Source organism: Oncorhynchus kisutch, linkage group LG2, assembly GCF_002021735.2.
Source record: "Oncorhynchus kisutch isolate 150728-3 linkage group LG2, Okis_V2, whole genome shotgun sequence".
NCBI lineage: Eukaryota > Metazoa > Chordata > Actinopteri > Salmoniformes > Salmonidae > Oncorhynchus > Oncorhynchus kisutch.
This window is the reverse complement of record NC_034175.2, coordinates 54,306,687-54,326,048: the sequence shown is the minus strand read 5'-3', so window position 1 is coordinate 54,326,048 and position 19,362 is coordinate 54,306,687.

Genomic DNA, 19,362 nt, shown 5'->3' with positions numbered 1-19,362 from the left:
TGAGTATGTCTCTGATCCTTGTTCTTGCAATCCTTGATAATGCTTGTGGTGAAAAAAATATTTCCCAAGTTGGGATCAATAATACTCTACTCTACTTTACTCCACTCTACTTTCCTCTCTACACTTACCTGGAATAGAGTGTGTACACCTCAAACTCTGTATAAGCATTCTGTGCCCGACCAGATTTATATCAGACCAGACCTGTACTGTCCTGTGTTGCTATGGTTATAGACACCTTCAGTGTCCTGATTCCTGCAGTCCTTTATGGTGAGGACACGTGCCCCGTTGAGGTGTCAGATTGGCACAGCTGTGGTCCGATGCCTGCTGGCAGGTTACTCATAGTGCACTGGGCCTTTACTACTCAGAGCTGGTCCTGGCCATTCTGACAAAAATATTGCCCCCCCTGCAAAACTACTCTCAGAAAGCAAAATTACATATTTTCCAGATGTTAAAGTTGAATTTCCCGACGTTGAAGATCAATTTAGGTTCTGAATTAAAGGTGAAAATATGTATTTTCCTGAATGTTAAAATCAGGTTCATTTTCAGTTCTGAATGAAAGTTGAAAAGACGTAATTTACAGATATCTACAGTTGAAGTCGGAAGTTAACATACACTTAGGTTGGAGTCATTAAAACTCGTTTTTCAACCACTCCAAAAAGTTATTGTTAACAAACTATAGTTTGGCATGTTGGTTAGGACTTCTACTTTGTGCATGACACAAGTCATTTTTCCAACAATTGTTTACAGACAGATTATTTCACTTATAATTCACCGTGTCACAATTCCAGTGGGTCAGACGTGGATGTATTTCAAGCCCTACCTTCAAACTCAGTGCCTCTTTGGTTGACATCATGGGAAAATCAGATGAAATCAGCCAAGACCTCAGAAAAAAAATTGTAGACCTCCACAAGTCTGGTTCATCCTTGGAAGCAATTTCCAAACGCCTAAAGGTACCATGTTCATCTGTACAAACAATAGTACGCAAATATAAACACCATGGGACCACACAGTCGTCATACCCCTCAGGAAGGAGACGCATTCTGTCTCCTAGAGATGAACATACTTTGGTGCAAAAAGTGCAAATCAATCACAGAACAACAGCAAAGGACCTTGTGAAGATGCTGGAGGAAACAGGTACAAAAGTATCTTTATCCACAGTAAAACGAGTCCTATATCGACATAACCTGAAAGGCCGCTCAGCAAGGAAGAAGCCACTGCTCCAAAACTGCCATATGTTACTTTTTGGAGAAATGTCCTCTGGTCTGATGAAACAAAAATATCGTTATGTTTGGAGGAAAAAGGGGGAGGCTTGCAAGCCGAAGAACACCATCCCAACTGTGAAGCACAGGGGTGGCAGCATCATGTTGTGGGGGTGCCTTGCTGCAGGAGGGACTGGTGCACTTCACAAAATAGATGGCATGAGGGAGGAAAAATATGTGGATATATTGACGCAACATCTCAAGACATCAGTCAGGAAGCTTGGTCGCAAATGGGTCTTCCAAATGGACAATAACCCCAAGCATACTTCCGAAGTTGTGGCAAAATGGCTTAAGGAAAACAAAGTGACGGTATTGGAATGGCCATCACGAAGCTCTGACATCCAGCCTATAGAAAATATGTGGGCAGAACTGAAAAAGTGTGTGCGAGCATGGAGGCCTACAAACCTGACTCAGTTACACCAGCTCTGTCAGGAGGAATGGCTCAAAATTCACCCAACTTATTGTGGGATGCTTGTGGAAGGCTGCCTGAAATGTTTGACCCAAGTTAAACAATTTAAAGGCAATGCTACCAAATACTAATTGAGTGTATGTAAACTTCTGACCCACTGGGAATGTGATGAAAGAAATAAAAGCTTAAATAAATCATTCTCTCTATTATTATTCTGACATTTCACATTCTTAAAATAAAGTGGTGATCCTAACTGACCTAAGACAGGGAATTTTTACTCTAATTAAATGTCAGGAATTGTAAAAAAAAACTGAGATTAAATGTATTTGGCTAAGGTGCATGTGAACTTCAGACTTCAACTCTATGTTTGGACCAAATCAAGGCCGGTCCAGACCAGACCAAATCTGAACCAAACATAGATGTCTATGATTGGTTCAGATTTGGTCTGGTCTGGACAAAAATATATATGTCCGTGGAGGTTGAAATCCAGGCTGATCCGTATCACACCAAATCTGAATCAAACATTGACATCTATGTTTCGGCCAAATCAAGGCTGGCCCAGACTGGACCAAAAACCAACGTCCGTGGATATGGAAATCAAGGCTGGTCTGGACTGCACCAAAACAGAATTGGGACAGGACCAAAAACGAGGTCCAAAACACGTCAGCGTGGGTCTGTGCTTACTGAGGTGTAGCCTACCATGTCGGCCTGCGATGGAATTTTATGAATGCCCACCCATGATGTGGTAGGCCCAACGTTTGTGAATCAGGACAATTTGGCCATTTATGCACTGAATATCATTTACCCATTTTTATCAGAAGTTATCCTGAAATTATTTGCAATGTGGTTACACAGCGTGAAATGTATAAGTATTTTCTTTTTCACTATGATCAGCTCATCAACAATTTACGGATTTAACATGACAAGTTATCCCACGGTTGAAACTCCTTGACAGAAGTTCTGAGTAGCCTAATTATCCATTCCATATTGTCAATTTGACTTTGACCTGTCTTCTTTTTAGGATATGTTGGTTTTTAACATGTCAGCAAAGTTTTTATGTGATTGTCTGCCATGTAGGTTAGGCTATTTGATTGGAGAAACCTGCATTATGTAAAAAAGTGTCTCATTACATTGTCATACATTTGATCTTCAGCCTGCAGGCTACAGAAAAGGCAACATACTATTTCTACCATATACTATACTGTATCTGCTACATGACAGAATGTTGGTGGAGTGCCCCAGCGATGCCTCTCTCCAACATCACCCTGGAGAGGCGCGCTGGGAATGGAGAAATGCAATGTTTTGAGGCCCTGCCTTTGACAAAGGGGGCACTGCTTATCACAGGGTGGCATCAGCACTCACCTAAAAAAACAATATGCCACTGGTTGAGAATTCTCAGAACCCCCACTCCCAAACATCTTCCCCGTGACTATGCTTTACAGTATCCTATTGGTCAACAACTCAGATTTTTAAAAATCTAAACATAGTCAAATGGTTTTAAAAGGTTCTTAGATTGATTGTCTCTTTTGTTCTTGGCCTGCATGGTGAGATACACTCTTTCGCTCTCCACCCCAGAGAGATTGATAATTCCATTTGATTCCCTGATACGAAAACGTAGCCTACCTGATGGAGAATATGCCAATCTTTTTGGGGGATTATTTCACGTCAATGATTTGGCTCAAAAGCTGATCAAAATATATAAGAATGGTCTTAATATACATTATTCAGTACAGGCAATATATTGGTAGGCATACGAGTGTGTTAATTCTAGAGTTTGCTGGGTTTTTACTCAGGAAAAATGAATTGTGACACAGAAAACTAGCAACGAACATGATACCACTGTGAGATCTCATAGAACATTTCAAGCATGCGAAAGAACTAGGTCCTTTCTAAATGACGCGCAGTGAGATTTGTTAGAACAGAGCACAAATGGGCTCCAAAGCAACTTGTCTGACTCGGATAGAGGTAGTAGAATGGATGCAAAGTCAGTCCCACTTACGGGCATGGTTTGCGCGTCCATAGCCCCTATTGCAGCTATTAGAATGGGTACAGAGGCTAATCCCAATCCGTCCACAAAACGTTGTTGTGATTTCTGGAAAAGGGAAGGGCATTATGCTCTGGCGCTGTCTGAACCTAGACAGAGGAAATCCTCCTGCGCATTTCAGGCAGCATGTCGGCCCACAGAGTAGGACCAACTATCCAGTTACGTTTTGCAACCTGTCATGGTGAGATACCATCTTTCCCTCTCCTCCCCAGGGAGGACATGGCCTTTTGGGCTATGACTTCTTTCTCCCTCTCCCTGTCTGATCATGTCTAGATTACTACTGCGGTGCAATGCTTGTTCGTGCTTTGTATCTTAAGTGTTTGCCTTGCAATCCCTTCATTTAATGAAATACACTTAGGAGCATTTAGGATTCCATTCTCAGACCTTTCTTGACCTTTCTATTCCTGTAACTCAAATATAGTCTCTCTCATATTGCTAAATCATATTTATCTGGCTAATTGCATGGTCTTATCATGGGTTGCTTGTGAGGTATATAGAGTATATGGCATATGATAAATATTACCTCAGTGCATGTGCATGGCTGCGGTCCGGTACCTGCTGGTTACTCCTGCCAGTCACACGTATGTTGCCAATCCCCTACCATGCTCACATGTCACACGCATGTTGCCAAGACAACGTTTCCGCACCCCTGCTAAACACAACACACATGGAGTGTGAACAAAGCCGAGCATCCCTCTTTTTCACTCCTCCACCCACACACACACCTGCAACTTCAGGCTACACACACACAAACATATACCCCCACACACACAGACACACTATCATGCGCAATACTTACCTCAAAAGAGAAGTAAGAACTCCAATACCATCCAGGGCTAGGGTTAGAACAATCCTGGGAACCTTCCCAAAATGTCATTTTGTCCCAGAAATCCCAGTTGGAAGATTCCCGGAGTCGTGAGGTTAATAAGCAGGAAATCCGGAATCCTCCAGCCAGCATTTCTAGAAAACCTCGGAATTTTGGGAATGTTAGCAGAATTGTGCAAGCCTAAGCAGGACAGACTCAATGCCATATGTACCCAGCAGGGTGTACTATTGCAGATCAGCCATGATGACGAGTGTTCACTCTACTCTGTGTTGCTGCCCAGGTCTGGAGATCTGTCCCAAATTGTACCCTATTCCCTATATAGTGCGGTACTTTGACCAGAGCCGGGCCATGGTCAACATTTTTGACTGTGATTAGATCTTTGACTCACTGGGCCTTGAAACACCTAATGTATTTTCATCTCATAGATACTGAGTGGACAAAACATTAGGAACACCTGCTCTTTCCATGACATAGACTGACCAGGTGAATCCAGGTAAAAGCTATGATTCCTTATTGATGTCACCTGTTAAATCCACTTCAATCAGTGTAGATGATGGGGAGGAGACATGTTAAAGAAGGATTTTAAGCCTTGAGACAATTGACACATGGATTGTATATGTGTGCCATTCAGAGGGTAAATGAGCAAGACAAAATATGTAATCAATATGTGTCTTTGAGCGAGGTATGATAGTAGGTGCCAAGCGCACCGGTTTGAGTGTGTCAAGAACTGCATCGCTGTTGGGTTTTTCAAGCTAAACATTTTCCCGTATGTATCAACATTGTCCACCACGCAAAGGAGATCCAGCCAACTTGACACAACTGTGGGAAGCACTGGAGTCAAAATGGGCCAGCATCCTTGTGTAACGCTTTACACATCAATATACTCCATAAAGCATTAGTCTTTTATATATGGTCATTAGCAAGAGGCATCTATTATTGACTTCAGGTGTACATAGGTGATGCCAGCCACTACCCAACTACCTAACTAACTAACTATTGTACATGTATAGGTGATGCCAGCCACTACCTAACTAACTAACTATTGTACATGTATAGGTGATGCCAGCCACTACCTAACTAACTAACTAACTATTGTACATGTATAGGTGATGCCAGCCACTACCTAACTAACTATTGTACATGTATAGGTGATGCCAGCCACTACCTAACTAACTATCTATTGTACATGTATAGGTGATGCCAGCCACTACCTAACTATCTATTGTACATGTATAGGTGATGCCAGCCACTACCTAACTAACTATTGTACATGTATAGGTGATGCCAGCCACTACCTAACTAACTATCTATTGTACATGTATAGGTGATGCCAGCCACTACCTAACTAACTAACTATTGTACATGTATAGGTGATGCCAGCCACTACCTAACTAACTATCTATTGTACATGTATAGGTGATGCCAGCCACTACCTAACTAACTAACTATTGTACATGTATAGGTGATGCCAGCCACTACCCAACTACCTAACTAACTAACTATTGTACATGTATAGGTGATGCCAGCCACTACCTAACTAACTAACTAACTAACTATTGTACATGTATAGGTGATGCCAGCCACTACCTAACTAACTAACTAACTATTGTACATGTATAGGTGATGCCAGCCACTACCTAACTAACTATTGTACATGTATAGGTGATGCCAGCCACTACCTAACTAACTATCTATTGTACATGTATAGGTGATGCCAGCCACTACCTAACTATCTATTGTACATGTATAGGTGATGCCAGCCACTACCTAACTAACTATTGTACATGTATAGGTGATGCCAGCCACTACCTAACTAACTATCTATTGTACATGTATAGGTGATGCCAGCCACTACCTAACTAACTAACTATTGTACATGTATAGGTGATGCCAGCCACTACCTAACTAACTATCTATTGTACATGTATAGGTGATGCCAGCCACTACCTAACTAACTAACTATTGTACATGTATAGGTGATGCCAGCCACAACCTAACTAACTATCTATTGTACATGTATAGGTGATGCCAGCCACTACCTAACTAACTATTGTACATGTATAGGTGATGCCAGCCACTACCTAACTAACTATTGTACATGTATAGGTGATGCCAGCCACTACCTAACTAACTATCTATTGTACATGTATAGGTGATGGCAGCCACTACCTAACTAACTAACTATTGTACATGTATAGGTGATGCTAGCCCCTACCTAACTAACTACCTAACTAACTAACTAACTATTGTACATGTATAGGTGATGCTAGCCCCTACCTAACTAACTACCTAACTAACTAACTAACTATTGTACATGTATAGGTGATGCTAGCCCCTACCTAACTAACTAACTACCTAACTAACTAACTATTGTACATGTATAGGTGATGCCAGCCACTACCTAACTAACTAACTATTGTACATGTATAGGTGATGCCAGCCACTACCTAACTAACTATTGTACATGTATAGGTGATGCCAGCCACTACCTAACTAACTATTGTACATGTATAGGTGATGCCAGCCACTACCTAACTAACTATTGTACATGTATAGGTGATGCCAGCCACTACCTAACTAACTATTGTACATGTATAGGTGATGCCAGCCACTACCTAACTAACTATTGTACATGTATAGGTGATGCCAGCCACTACCTAACTAACTAACTATTGTACATGTATAGGTGATGCCAGCCACTACCTAACTAACTATCTATTGTACATGTATAGGTGATGCCAGCCACTACCTAACTATCTATTGTACATGTATAGGTGATGCCAGCCACTACCTAACTAACTAACTATTGTACATGTATAGGTGATGCCAGCCACTACCTAACTAACTAACTATTGTACATGTATAGGTGATGCCAGCCACTACCTAACTAACTAACTATTGTACATGTATAGGTGATGCCAGCCCCTACCTAACTAACTATTGTACATGTATAGGTGATGCTAGCCCCTACCTAACTAACTAACTACCTAACTAACTAACTATTGTACATGTATAGGTGATGCTAGCCCCTACCTAACTAACTAACTACCTAACTAACTATCTATTGTACATGTATAGGTGATGCCAGCCCCTACCTAACTAACTAACTACCTAACTAACTATCTATTGTACATGTATAGGTGATGCCAGCCCCTACCTAACTAACTAACTATTGTACATGTATAGGTGATGCTAGCCCCTACCTAACTAACTAACTACCTAACTAACTAACTATTGTACATGTATAGGTGATGCCAGCCACTACCTAACTAACTATCTATTGTACATGTATAGGTGATGCCAGCCACTACCTAACTAACTAACTATTGTACATGTATAGGTGATGCCAGCCACTACCTAACTAACTACCTAACTAACTAACTATTGTACATGTATAGGTGATGCCAGCCACTACCTAACTAAAACAGCAGGCAGAGAAAAAGGATGTGAGAGGAGGAAAGGAGGAGAAATGGAGAAGGAAAGACAATTTAGAGATAAATGCCACACGCACGAAACATATACACACGCACGCACACACACGCACGCACGCACGCACGCACGCACGCACGCACGCACACACACACACACACACACACACACACACACACACACACACACACACACACACACACACACACACACACACACACACACACACACACACACACACACACACACACACACACACACACACATGAGAGAGGTAAGCAAGCAGAGGTGTTGGTGTCGACGTAGGTCATTAGTTCTCTCTACACCAGATTGGTTCCAGTCCAAATTAGTTTCCACACAGGTCCAGATAGCATCCAATCATATAGTTGGATTTAATGGACAAGGTCTGCTGTATCAAGCAGCCAGACAGGATAATTGTGTCCAGATAATACCAAATAACCCTTTCTAAATTAATTAATTGCTTTTCAGGCACCATTTGATGCAATTAATCAAATTTGTTCACATTTGATACCAAATGTGTATGGAAAATGGAACAGAGGCGTTGTACTTCTCATTGAAATACACACTGTTACAAGAGAGAAAGTCCTAAAAAGTAGCGGCACCAGGACTGTTTCACTGGCACCAGGACTGTTTCACTGGCACCAGGACTGTTTCACTGGAACCGGGACTGTGTCACTGGCTTCGGGACTGTTTCACTGGCAACGGGACTGTGTCACTGGCAACGGGACTGTGTCACTGGCACCGGGACTGTGTCACTGGCACCGGGACTGTGTCACTGGCACCGGGACTGTGTCACTGGCACCGGGACTGTGTCACTGGCACCGGGACTGTGTCACTGGCACCGGGACTGTGTCACTGGCAGTGGGACTGTGTCACTGGCACCGGGACTGTTTCACTGGCACCGGGACTGTTTCACTGGGAGGTTGTTGCGTTGGGGTGCTTGTAATATATTGTGCACATGCTCCTGGGTGGTGCAGCGGTCTATGGCACTGCATCTCAGTGCTAGAGGCGTCACTATAGACCCTGGTTCGATTCCATGCTGTATCACAAACAGCCGTTATTGGGAGTCCCATAGGGTGGTGCACAATTGGCCCAGCGTCGCCTGGGTTAGGTTTTGACCAGGGTAGGCTGTCATTGTAAATATGAATTTGTTCTTATTTATTTAACCAGGTAGGCAAGTTGAGAACAAGTTATCATTTACAATTGCAATGTGGCCAAGATAAAGCAGAGCAGTTCGACACATACAAGACACAGAGTTACACATGGAGTAAAACAAACATACAGTCAATAATACAGTAGAAAAATAAGTCTATATACAATGTGAGCAAATGAGGTGAGATAAGGGAGGTAAAGGCAAAAAAAGGCCATGGTGGCAAAGTAAATACAATATAGCAAGTAAAACACTGGAATGGTAGATTTGCAGTGGAAGAATGTGCAAAGTAGAGATAGAAATAATGGGGTGCAAAGGAGCAAAATAAATAAATACAGTAGGGAAAGAGGTAGTTGTTTGAGGTAAATTATAGATGGGCTATGTACAGGTGCAGTAATCTGTGAGCTGCTCTGACAGATGGTGCTTAAACCTAGTGAGGGAGATAAGTGTTTCCAGTTTCATAGATTTTTGTAGTTCGTTCCAGTCATTGGCAGCAGAGAACTGGAAGGAGAGGCGGCCAAAGAAAGAATTGGTTTTGGGGGTGACCAGAGAGATATACCTGCTGGAGCGCGTGCTACAGGTGGGTGATGCTATGGTGACCAGCGAGCTGAGATAAGGGGGGACTTTACCTAGCAGAGTCTTGTAGATGACATGGAGCCAGTGGGTTTGGCGACGAGTATGAAGCGAGGGCCAGCCAACGAGAGCATACAGGTCGCAGTGGTGGGTAGTATATGGGGCTTTGGTGACAAAATGGATGGCACTGTGATAGACTGCATCCAATTTGCTGAGTAGAGTGTTGGAGGCAGGCGGGGAGGTGCAGGCAGCGATCGGTTGAAGAGCATGCATTTAGTTTTACTTGTATTTAAGAGCAATTGGAGGCCACGGAAGGAGAGTTGTATGATATCTATGATATCTCTTATCTGACTTGACTAGTTAAATAAAGGTTAAATGAATAAAAAAATCAATGCATACCCTAGTAAACTCAAATGGGGGGTGATAAGCCTTTTCTTCAGAGTGTTTCTGCACCATCAAGCCCCTTCCTGGAGTCCCCATGGTCCCAAATTAATGGCATCCTATTGCCTATATAGTGCACTACATTTGATGGGGCCTATATAGTGAGTAGGGAGACATTTGAAAGGGAGACATGAAGAACAATTCTCAAAACAATGAAGCTTGTGAGTTATTTTGCCATGTCGTTCCACAAGTCAGTAAGTCATAGTATCAACAACAATGATTCAATTCATTTGTAATTTTGAGCGTAGCACAGCTCCCGTACCTGCTGTAACCATGAGAAATAGATGAATAGAAAAACACTTCATGCTAGAATAGATTGAGCCCTGTCATTGCCTAGTCGTGTGTGTGTGTGTGTGTGTGTGTGTGTGTGTGTGTGTGTGTGTGTGTGTGTGGGGTCTTAATTGGAGAAAACCTGCTCCACCATCGGCTCATTGGAAGCCATCACAAATAGATGGCCATTCAATTACAGGCAGCCTCCAGCTATGTTTTCACTCATTACAAATCACCTGAATAAACAATGACTTGGATACTTCACCATGTCTCATTATCTCAGCAATAGTGGTGTGATCAGAACCCATGTTTCTTACCGTCGAAGTGAAGAGAAATAAATCAAACCACTTGTTTTTATCAAGCTCTTGAGGCCCTCTGTATGTGTTTTGTTACACTGGAGCTAAAACAATGGAGATATCGATCCGAAACTGGACACCTGTGATTTTATAGTGATGCAACAATGAAATTCTGTTGTCACACACACACACACACACACACACACACACACACACACACACACACACACACACACGCACACACTATACTCCCTTCACTAATATTTATTTAGGTTCTATCAGTCTGGTGCATTCTTCCTCTAAGGTCAGAGGTCACTGAAATAATGAACCTGAGCTCATCGGATTGGATCCCAGCTTGTTCCCACCCTGACCTTTCAGAGACGGGAGCTAACAGGTCCACAATCACCAGTCCCTCCACACACTGTTTCTGTCTGCTGCTACAGTGGAAATGTTTGATATTGACCCCATTCTAAGCAGCCTCACCCATATTTAATTGTATTTCTGATCAACCTTGCTTTGTTGCTGGAGTGTGTGAATGTGTGTGTGTGCATGCATGCATATTTCTGATCAGCCTTGCTTCGTTGCTTGACTTTCCTGACAGGTAGCTCAGCTGAGAGCGAGGCCAACATCTTATTCTGTTGCCAAGAGCGATGCATTAAAAAACACTCTGCTACAATAAATATTTATCCGTGGATGGGCAAAAATTAATTTTATTGGTGGAGGCAGCCATGACGGACTCAGATTTATCTGTTTTCCTTGGCTAGAGAGAGAGAGGGAGTGAAAAAGAGAGAGGAGAGAGAGGGAAAGAGAGAGAGCGAGGGAGAGGTGGTAAAGAGAGGGAGGGAGTGAGATAATGACAGAAGGAAAGAGAGAGGGGGGATGGGGGGGTGAGAGAGAAGGAGAGAGAGGGGGGATAAAGACAGAGTGAATAAGAGAGACAGCTTGTCTTTAGGAGCATGGAGAGAACAAATACAGTACACTCGGTGTTGAGGGTCTGATACAACGACAATCATAAACTATTTGATAAGCAACTGTTTGCTAAGGTTACAGTTAGGGTTAGCTTTAGACTAAGGATTAGGGTTAGCTTTAGACTAAGGATTAGGGTTAGCTTTAGAATAAGGATTAGGGTTAGCTTTAGAATAAGGGTTAGGGTTAGCTTTAGAATAAGGATTAGGGTTAGCTTTAGAATAAGGATTAGGGTTAGCTTTAGAATAAGGATTAGGGTTAGCTTTAGAATAAGGGTTAGCTTTAGAATAAGGATTAGGGTTAGCTTTATAATAAGGATTAGGGTTAGCTTTATAATAAGGATTAGGGTTAGCTTTAGAACAAGGGTTAGGGTTAGCTTTAGAATAAGGATTAGGGTTAGCTTTAGAATAAGGGTTAGGGTTAGCTTTAGAATAAGGGTTAGGGTTAGCTTTAGAATAAGGGTTAGCTTTAGAATAAGGGTTAGGGTTAGCTTTAGAATAAGGATTAGGGTTAGCTTGAGAATAAGGGTTAGGGTTAGCGTTAGAATAAGGGTTAGGGTTAGCTTTAGAATAAGGGTTAGGGTTAGCTTTAGAATAAGGGTTAGGTTTAGGGTTAGCAGTCTGTAGAGCATCTACAGATAGACTATCCATATAAGGTGTTACCGGGCTTGTTAGTCTCTACCTCCAGAGTCCAGGTGTTGGTGAAGACCTATTGTTGTTTTTCCTCTTTTAGAGACTAAGGGTGCCATCCAATTGGCCATTCCCTATACAGTGCAATACTTTTGCTTAGAGCCCTATGGGCCCTGGTCAAGTTGGGCAGTATAAGTGGAGTAGGATGCCATTTGGAACGTATCCTAGGTTTTTCTGCTGTAGTATGTGTTTTTTATGTTAATTGCTAATTACCTATTCAGTTGAATGCTTTGTCAGTACCTGGGCTTTGTCAGAACTCTTGTAAATATAGTGAGACCATATAAAGGACCATGATGGAAAGATAGTGAAGGAATGAAAGTTGCTCTGGATTGAATATCTATACACTTGATTTAAAATAAGAAAGTAGGTAATGGAACATTATAGTGGACGATTAGGCGTTAAAGACAGATTATCCTATGGTCAGACAGTCACCTCTATCATTCCCTCTATACACCTCTCTCTATACTATTCCCTCTATACCATTCCCTCTATAGACCTCTCTCTATACTATTCCCTCTATACCATTCCCTCCATACCATTCCCTCTATACTATTCCCTCTATACCATTCCATTTATACCATTCTCTCTATACCATTCCCTCTATACCATTCTTTCTATACCATTCTTTCTATACCATTCCCTCTATACCATTCTCTCTATACCCTCTCTCTATACCATTCTCTCTATACCCTCTCTCTATACCATTCTCTGAATAACCCTCTCTCTATACACCTCTCTCTATACCCTCTCTCAGTACCCTTCTCTCTATACAATTCTCTCTATACCCTCTCTCAGTACCATTCTCTACATAACCCTGTCTCTATTCCCCTCTCTCTATAACATTCTCTCTATACCCCTCTCTCTAAACCATTCTCTCCATACCCTCTCTCTATACCATTCTCTGAATAACCCTCTCTCTATACCCTCTATATAACCCTCTCTCTGTACCCCTCTCTCTATACCATACTCACTATACCCCTCTCTCTATACCCCTCTCTCTATACCCTCTCTCTATACCATACTCACTATACCCCTCTCTCCACATCCCTCTATTTATCCCTCTCTCCACATCCACATCCCTCTCTCTATCCCTCTCTCTCTATCCCTCTCTCTCTATCCCTCTCTCCATATCCCTCTCTCCATATCCCTCTCTCTACACCATTCTCTCTATACCCCTCTCTATACCTTTCTCGCTATACCAATCTCTCTATACCCTAATATCTATACCCCTATCTATATATCCCTCTCTCTACATCCCTCTCTATGTATCCCTCTCTCTATATCCCTCTCTCCACATCACTCTCTCTATCCCTCTCTCCATATCCCTCTCTCTATCCCTCTCTCCATATCCCTCTCTCTATCCCTCTCTCCATATCCCTCTCTCTATACCCATCTCTCTATACCCCTCTCTCTATACCCCTCTCCATATCCCTCTCTCTATCCCTCTCTCCATATCCCTCTCTCTATCCCTCTCTCCATATCCCTCTCTCTATACCCCTCTCTCTATACCCCTCTCTCTACATCCCTCTCTCAACATCCCTCTCTCTATATCCCCCTCTCTTATATCCCTCTCTCTATATCTTTCTCTCTATACCCTTCTCTCTACAGCCATTTATTTATATTTCTCTCTCTATACCCTTCTCTCTCCATCCCTCTCTCTTTATCCCTCTCTCCATACCATTATCTGTAGTGGGAAAAAAGCATGAGAAAAAAGCCAGCAAACACCCAGGAGTCACCTCAGACGTTTCTACCATCATGGCAGAGCAGCCTATCTGTCCCTGACTATCACATTGAACAGGGAGAGAGGATTATTAGCACCATCTTCAATTATCCCAGCCTCGTCTCTCTCTGAAGGAGAGGTCCCTATTGGTACACAGAGGGGCTGAATTTGCATCCCAAATGGCACCCTATTCCCTATATAGTGCACTACTTTTGACCAGAGTAGTGCAAAAGAGGTGCACTATACAGGGAATAAGGTGCCAATTGGGACATAGAATTACCAGAGCTCCATCCCTCTGAAGAGGTCCCTGTTGGAACACGGAGAGGCTGAAATAGACTGAGGAGGGGAAAGGGAAGGAAAAACAACCTCATCTCTATTTGAAATGAACCTTATTAATTTTTCACGATGTTAGACATGCACAGGGCTTTGAAGAGATGAAGAGGCCTTTCCAGTGATTTTCTAACTGGGAGGAAAAGGGAATAGGGCTACATCCCTAATGGAACCATATGTCCTATATAGTGCCCAACTTAGTCCACTACTCTGGTCAAAAGTAGTGCGTTATGTAGGGAATAGGGTGCCATTTGGGACACACCCTATGATTGGGTTGTACAGTAAAACTCTCCTCTTTTTCCTTCATCTCTCTAACTGGGGTCCTCTTTTATCCAGAAAGTGCCCAGCAAACTTTGGGCGCGTGATCAGGAGACCCACTAAAGCAGGAGTTCCAGTGGATGTTGGATTACAAGGCAGGATATGGACACAGAGGGGACGAGGACGTTGGTCTGAGAATAGAGTGGCCATGTCTCAATGATATCTTCTTCCTCCCAAATTGGGCATCAGTTCACTTCCATTCACTGATATAGTGCCTTCGGACTTTCTCCAAATGTTGTTAAGTTCCAGTCTTATTCTTAAATTGAGTATTTTTTTTTCCATCAGCAATCTACACACAATACCCCATAATGACAAAGCGAAGACAAAAATACCTTATTTACATAAGTATTCAGACACTTTGCTATGAGACTCAAAGTTGAGCTCAGGTGTATATTGTTTCCATTGATCATCCTTGAGATGTTTCTACAACTTGATTGTAGTCCACCCGTGGTAAATTCAATTAATTGGACATGATTTGGAAAGGCATACACCTGTCTATATAAGGTGCCACAGTTGACAGTGCATGTCAGAGCAAAAACCAAGCCATGAGGTTGAAGGAATTGTCCATAGAGCTCCGGGACAGGATTGTGTCAAGGCACAGATCTGGGGAAGGGTACCAAAACATGTATGCAGCATTGAAGATCCCCAGGAACACAGTGGCCTCCATCATTCTTTAATGGAAGAAGTTTGGAACCACCAATACTCTTCCTAGAGCTGGCCGCCCGGCCAAACTGAGCAATCGGGGAGAAGGGCCTTGGTCAGAGAGGTGACCAAGAACCCGATGGTCACTCTGACAGAACTCTAGAGTTTCTATGCAGCACTCCACCAATCAGGTCTTTATGGTAGAATGGCCAGACAGAAGTCAGTCCTCAGTAAAAGGCACATGACAGCCCACTTGGAGTATGCTAAAAGGCACCTAAAGGACTCAGACCATGAGAAACAAGATTATCTGGTCTGATGAAACCAAGATTGAACGCTTAGGCCTGAATACCAAGCATCACGTCTGGAGGAAACCTGGTTTTTCAGCGGTAGTGACTGGGAGACTAGTCAGGATCGATGCAAAGATGAACAGAGAAAAGTACAGAGAGATCCTTGTTGAAAACCTGCTCCAGAGCGCTCAGGACTTCAGACTTGGGTTGAAGGTTCACCTTCCAACCAGACAACGACCTGAAGCACACAGCCAAGACAATGCAGGAGTGGCTTCCGGACAAGTCTCTAAATGTCCTTCAGTGCCCAGACTTGAACCCGATCGAACATCTCTGGAGAGACCTAAGAATTGTCTCTGAATGTCCTTGAGTGGGAACGCTCCCCATCCAACCTTACAGAGCTTGAGAGGATCTGCAGAGAATAATGGGAGAAACTCCACAAATGCAGGTGTGCTGTCACGCCCTGACCATAGTTTGCTTTGTATGTTTCTATGTTTTGTTTGGTCAGGGTGTGATCTGAGTGGGCATTCTATGTTGGATGTCTAGTTTGTCTGTTTCTGTGTTTGGCCTGATATGGTTCTCAATCAGAGGCAGGTGTTAGTCGTTGTCTCTGATTGGGAACCGTATTTAGGTAGCCTGTTTTGTCATTGTGGGTGATTGTCTATGTTAGTTGCTTGTGTCAGCACATTTCGTATATAGCTTCACGTTCGTTTCTTGTTTTGTATAGTTTGTTCAAGTGTTCTCTGTTTATTAAATTCACGATGAACAGATCCACGCTGCATTTAGGTCCTCCGATCCTTCCAACTACTCCTCCTCTCTATCTCCAGACGACAGTGTGTAGTGTGTAGATTGATTATGGGGTGAAAACAATTGAATCAATTCTAGAATAAGGCTATAACGTAACAAAATGTGGAAAAAGTCAAGGGGCCTGAATACTTTCCAAATGCACTGTAAGAAATAAGATGGAAGCTCTGACTAGCCCATGCCTCCACCAATCCAATGTTTTAGATGTTTGGGAAATAGTACACAAGTGCACATTTCAGGAGAAAGGAGATAATATTGTGACACACCCCAGAAGTTCATTGTAGGAAAGATGACTCCAGCACAAACTATTGTAATGCTGCATGTTTATTATGTCGATGATTCATTCAGATACCTTGTTCAAGTACTAATGTGTTGTAATTCCCTGCTCTCCAAATGAGAGACGCGTGGTGTCTGTGTGTCTGTGTGTGTGTGTGTGTCTGTGTGTCTGTTTGAACAGACTTTCAGATTGCACAGCCCATTAGCTAAATTCCCACAATACCTTTCACCATGACAGTAAGGTTCCATTCTAAATGGCACCCTATTCACTTTATATAAAGTAGTGCACTGTATCAGACCTGGGTTCAAATACATGTTTATTTTAGTATTTGTTATTTAAATGCTTTGTTTCTGTGTATTTGATGATTTTCAAATACACAGCCCGAAACAAGTACTGTTATTTGAGTATTTGAATGGTTACTGGAAGAACCAAATAGTTGACCAAGTTGTATTTTCAAATACTTATTTCAAATACTATTTTCAAATTCCTGGTTTAAATGCATGGGAGTGTATTTGAGCCTACTAAGATATATGGAATTGTTTTAATAGATGTGTGTCCCCCAGTCAGTCACATGTCCCTGATACTTAATCGTATTATGTAGTAAATGGATGCAATGGGTGTGTCCCAAATGGCACCCTATTCACTATTTAGTGCAATACTTATGCCCAACGCCCATAGGGAATAGGGTGCCATTTCGGACACACATGATGCGATACTCCCTAGCAGCCTAAATAACACATCTCTGGCATCTCCCCTCCCATCACCTCCCTGATGCTGGGCCGGTGCCTCCCAGATTTGTGAGCTCATTTGCGAACACATTAAAGAACTCCCTGCACTTTAACTTCAAAGAGTCTCTCAGCATTTGGACTATTTTTCATTGTGAGATATGTAAAACTCATTACAGAGGTTGACACTGGGGGACAGATCTAGGAGATACATGTATTTTGGGGGGTAGACCTGTGGGGTGAGCGAGCGAGAGGGTGGAGATCCAGTACGCCCTTGGATTGGATAACATCACCAGCACCATCATTTCAGGGGAAAGGTTATGAATGAAGGGGGGCGAGACATGAGATGGAAAACGAGTTTTGCCATAGTGATACAAGCTACATGCCATTACGCCTCCCTATCCGAGCAAATTTAAATAATTAAGTAATAATTCACTGATAGAGAGGAGACACCAGCCTGCTGACTCCTGAAGTGTGAATGCTATGTTGTTAAAGGATACAAAAAAAACTTGGGATAAATGTTAAATGGCACCCTGTTCACTTAGGGCACTACTTTTGACCAAGGCCCATAAGGAATTGGGTGCTATTTGGAATGCAAAGGGCATCTGACTCTAATTAGTGAACACATTCCTACTTCTGCCTATTGACATTCTGTTTTTGCCAAGGACGCTTACCAAATGGCACTCTATTCCCCATATAGTGCACTACTTTTGACCAGGGCCCATGGGTCCCAATTGGGACATATCTCAACACTTACAAGTTTCCCTGCATACGCTTTCACGCCTTTTCAAAGCCAGACAATCCATTTCCTAGCTTAGTTTGCTGCTTTGAATAGAAGGGGAAGCTTTCAGATAACATATATTTGTAGCTCTCTTTCACATTGTTAGCACACACTGTCTACCGCTTAGCAATGTGAATTCACAGGCTTTAAAAGCTATTTTGTAGCTTGGCCAACAGCTGATTAGCGGAGACAATTAGCTAGTGAAGCCCAGCCAAATCAAGAGCAATGAACAACATTAGCTGTGTCCCCAATGGCAGCCTATTATCAGGTATGAAGGTAAGACCGAGATGCAGACCACGTCAGATAACCAATAGTTTAATCATCCCAAAGGAGCAGGCAAATAGACAGGTCAAGGCAAGCAGGGGTCAATAGTCCAGAGAAGTGTGGGGGGGTACAGGATGGCAGGCAGGCTCAGGTCAGGCAGAGGTCGGTAAATCCAGAGGTAGGGGCAAAGGTGCATGACGGCAGGTAGGGTCAGACAGAGTGGTCAGACCGAGTGGTCAGGCACGTGGGCTCAAAGACAGGACAGGCAAGGGTCAAAAACCAGGAGGGCTCAAGGACAGGACAGGCAAGGGTCAAAAACCAGGTGGGCTCAAAGACAGGACAGACAAGGGTCAAAAACCAGGTGGGCTCAAAGACAGGACAGGCAAGGGTCAAAAACCAGGAGGGCTCAAAGACAGGACAGGCAAGGGTCAAAAACCAGGTGGGCTCAAAGACAGGACAGGCAAGGGTCAAAAACCAGGAGGGCTCAAAGACAGGACAGACAAGGGTCAAAAACCAGGAGGGCTCAAAGACAGGACAGACAAGGGTCAAAAACCAGGAGGGCTCAAAGACAGGACAGGCAAGGGTGAAAAAACAGGTGGGCTCAAAGACAGGACAGAAAGGGTCAAAAACCAGGAGGGCGAGAAAAAGAGAGAATGGGGAAAAGCAGGCGCTGAGGCAAACCACTGGTAGGATTGAACAAACAAGAAGAACTGTCACAGACAGACAGAAAACACAGGTATAAATACAAAGAGGATAATGGGGAAGATAAGCGACACCTGGAGGGGGGTGGAGACGAAAGACAGGTGAAACAGATCAGGGCGATACACCTATTCTCTTTATTGTG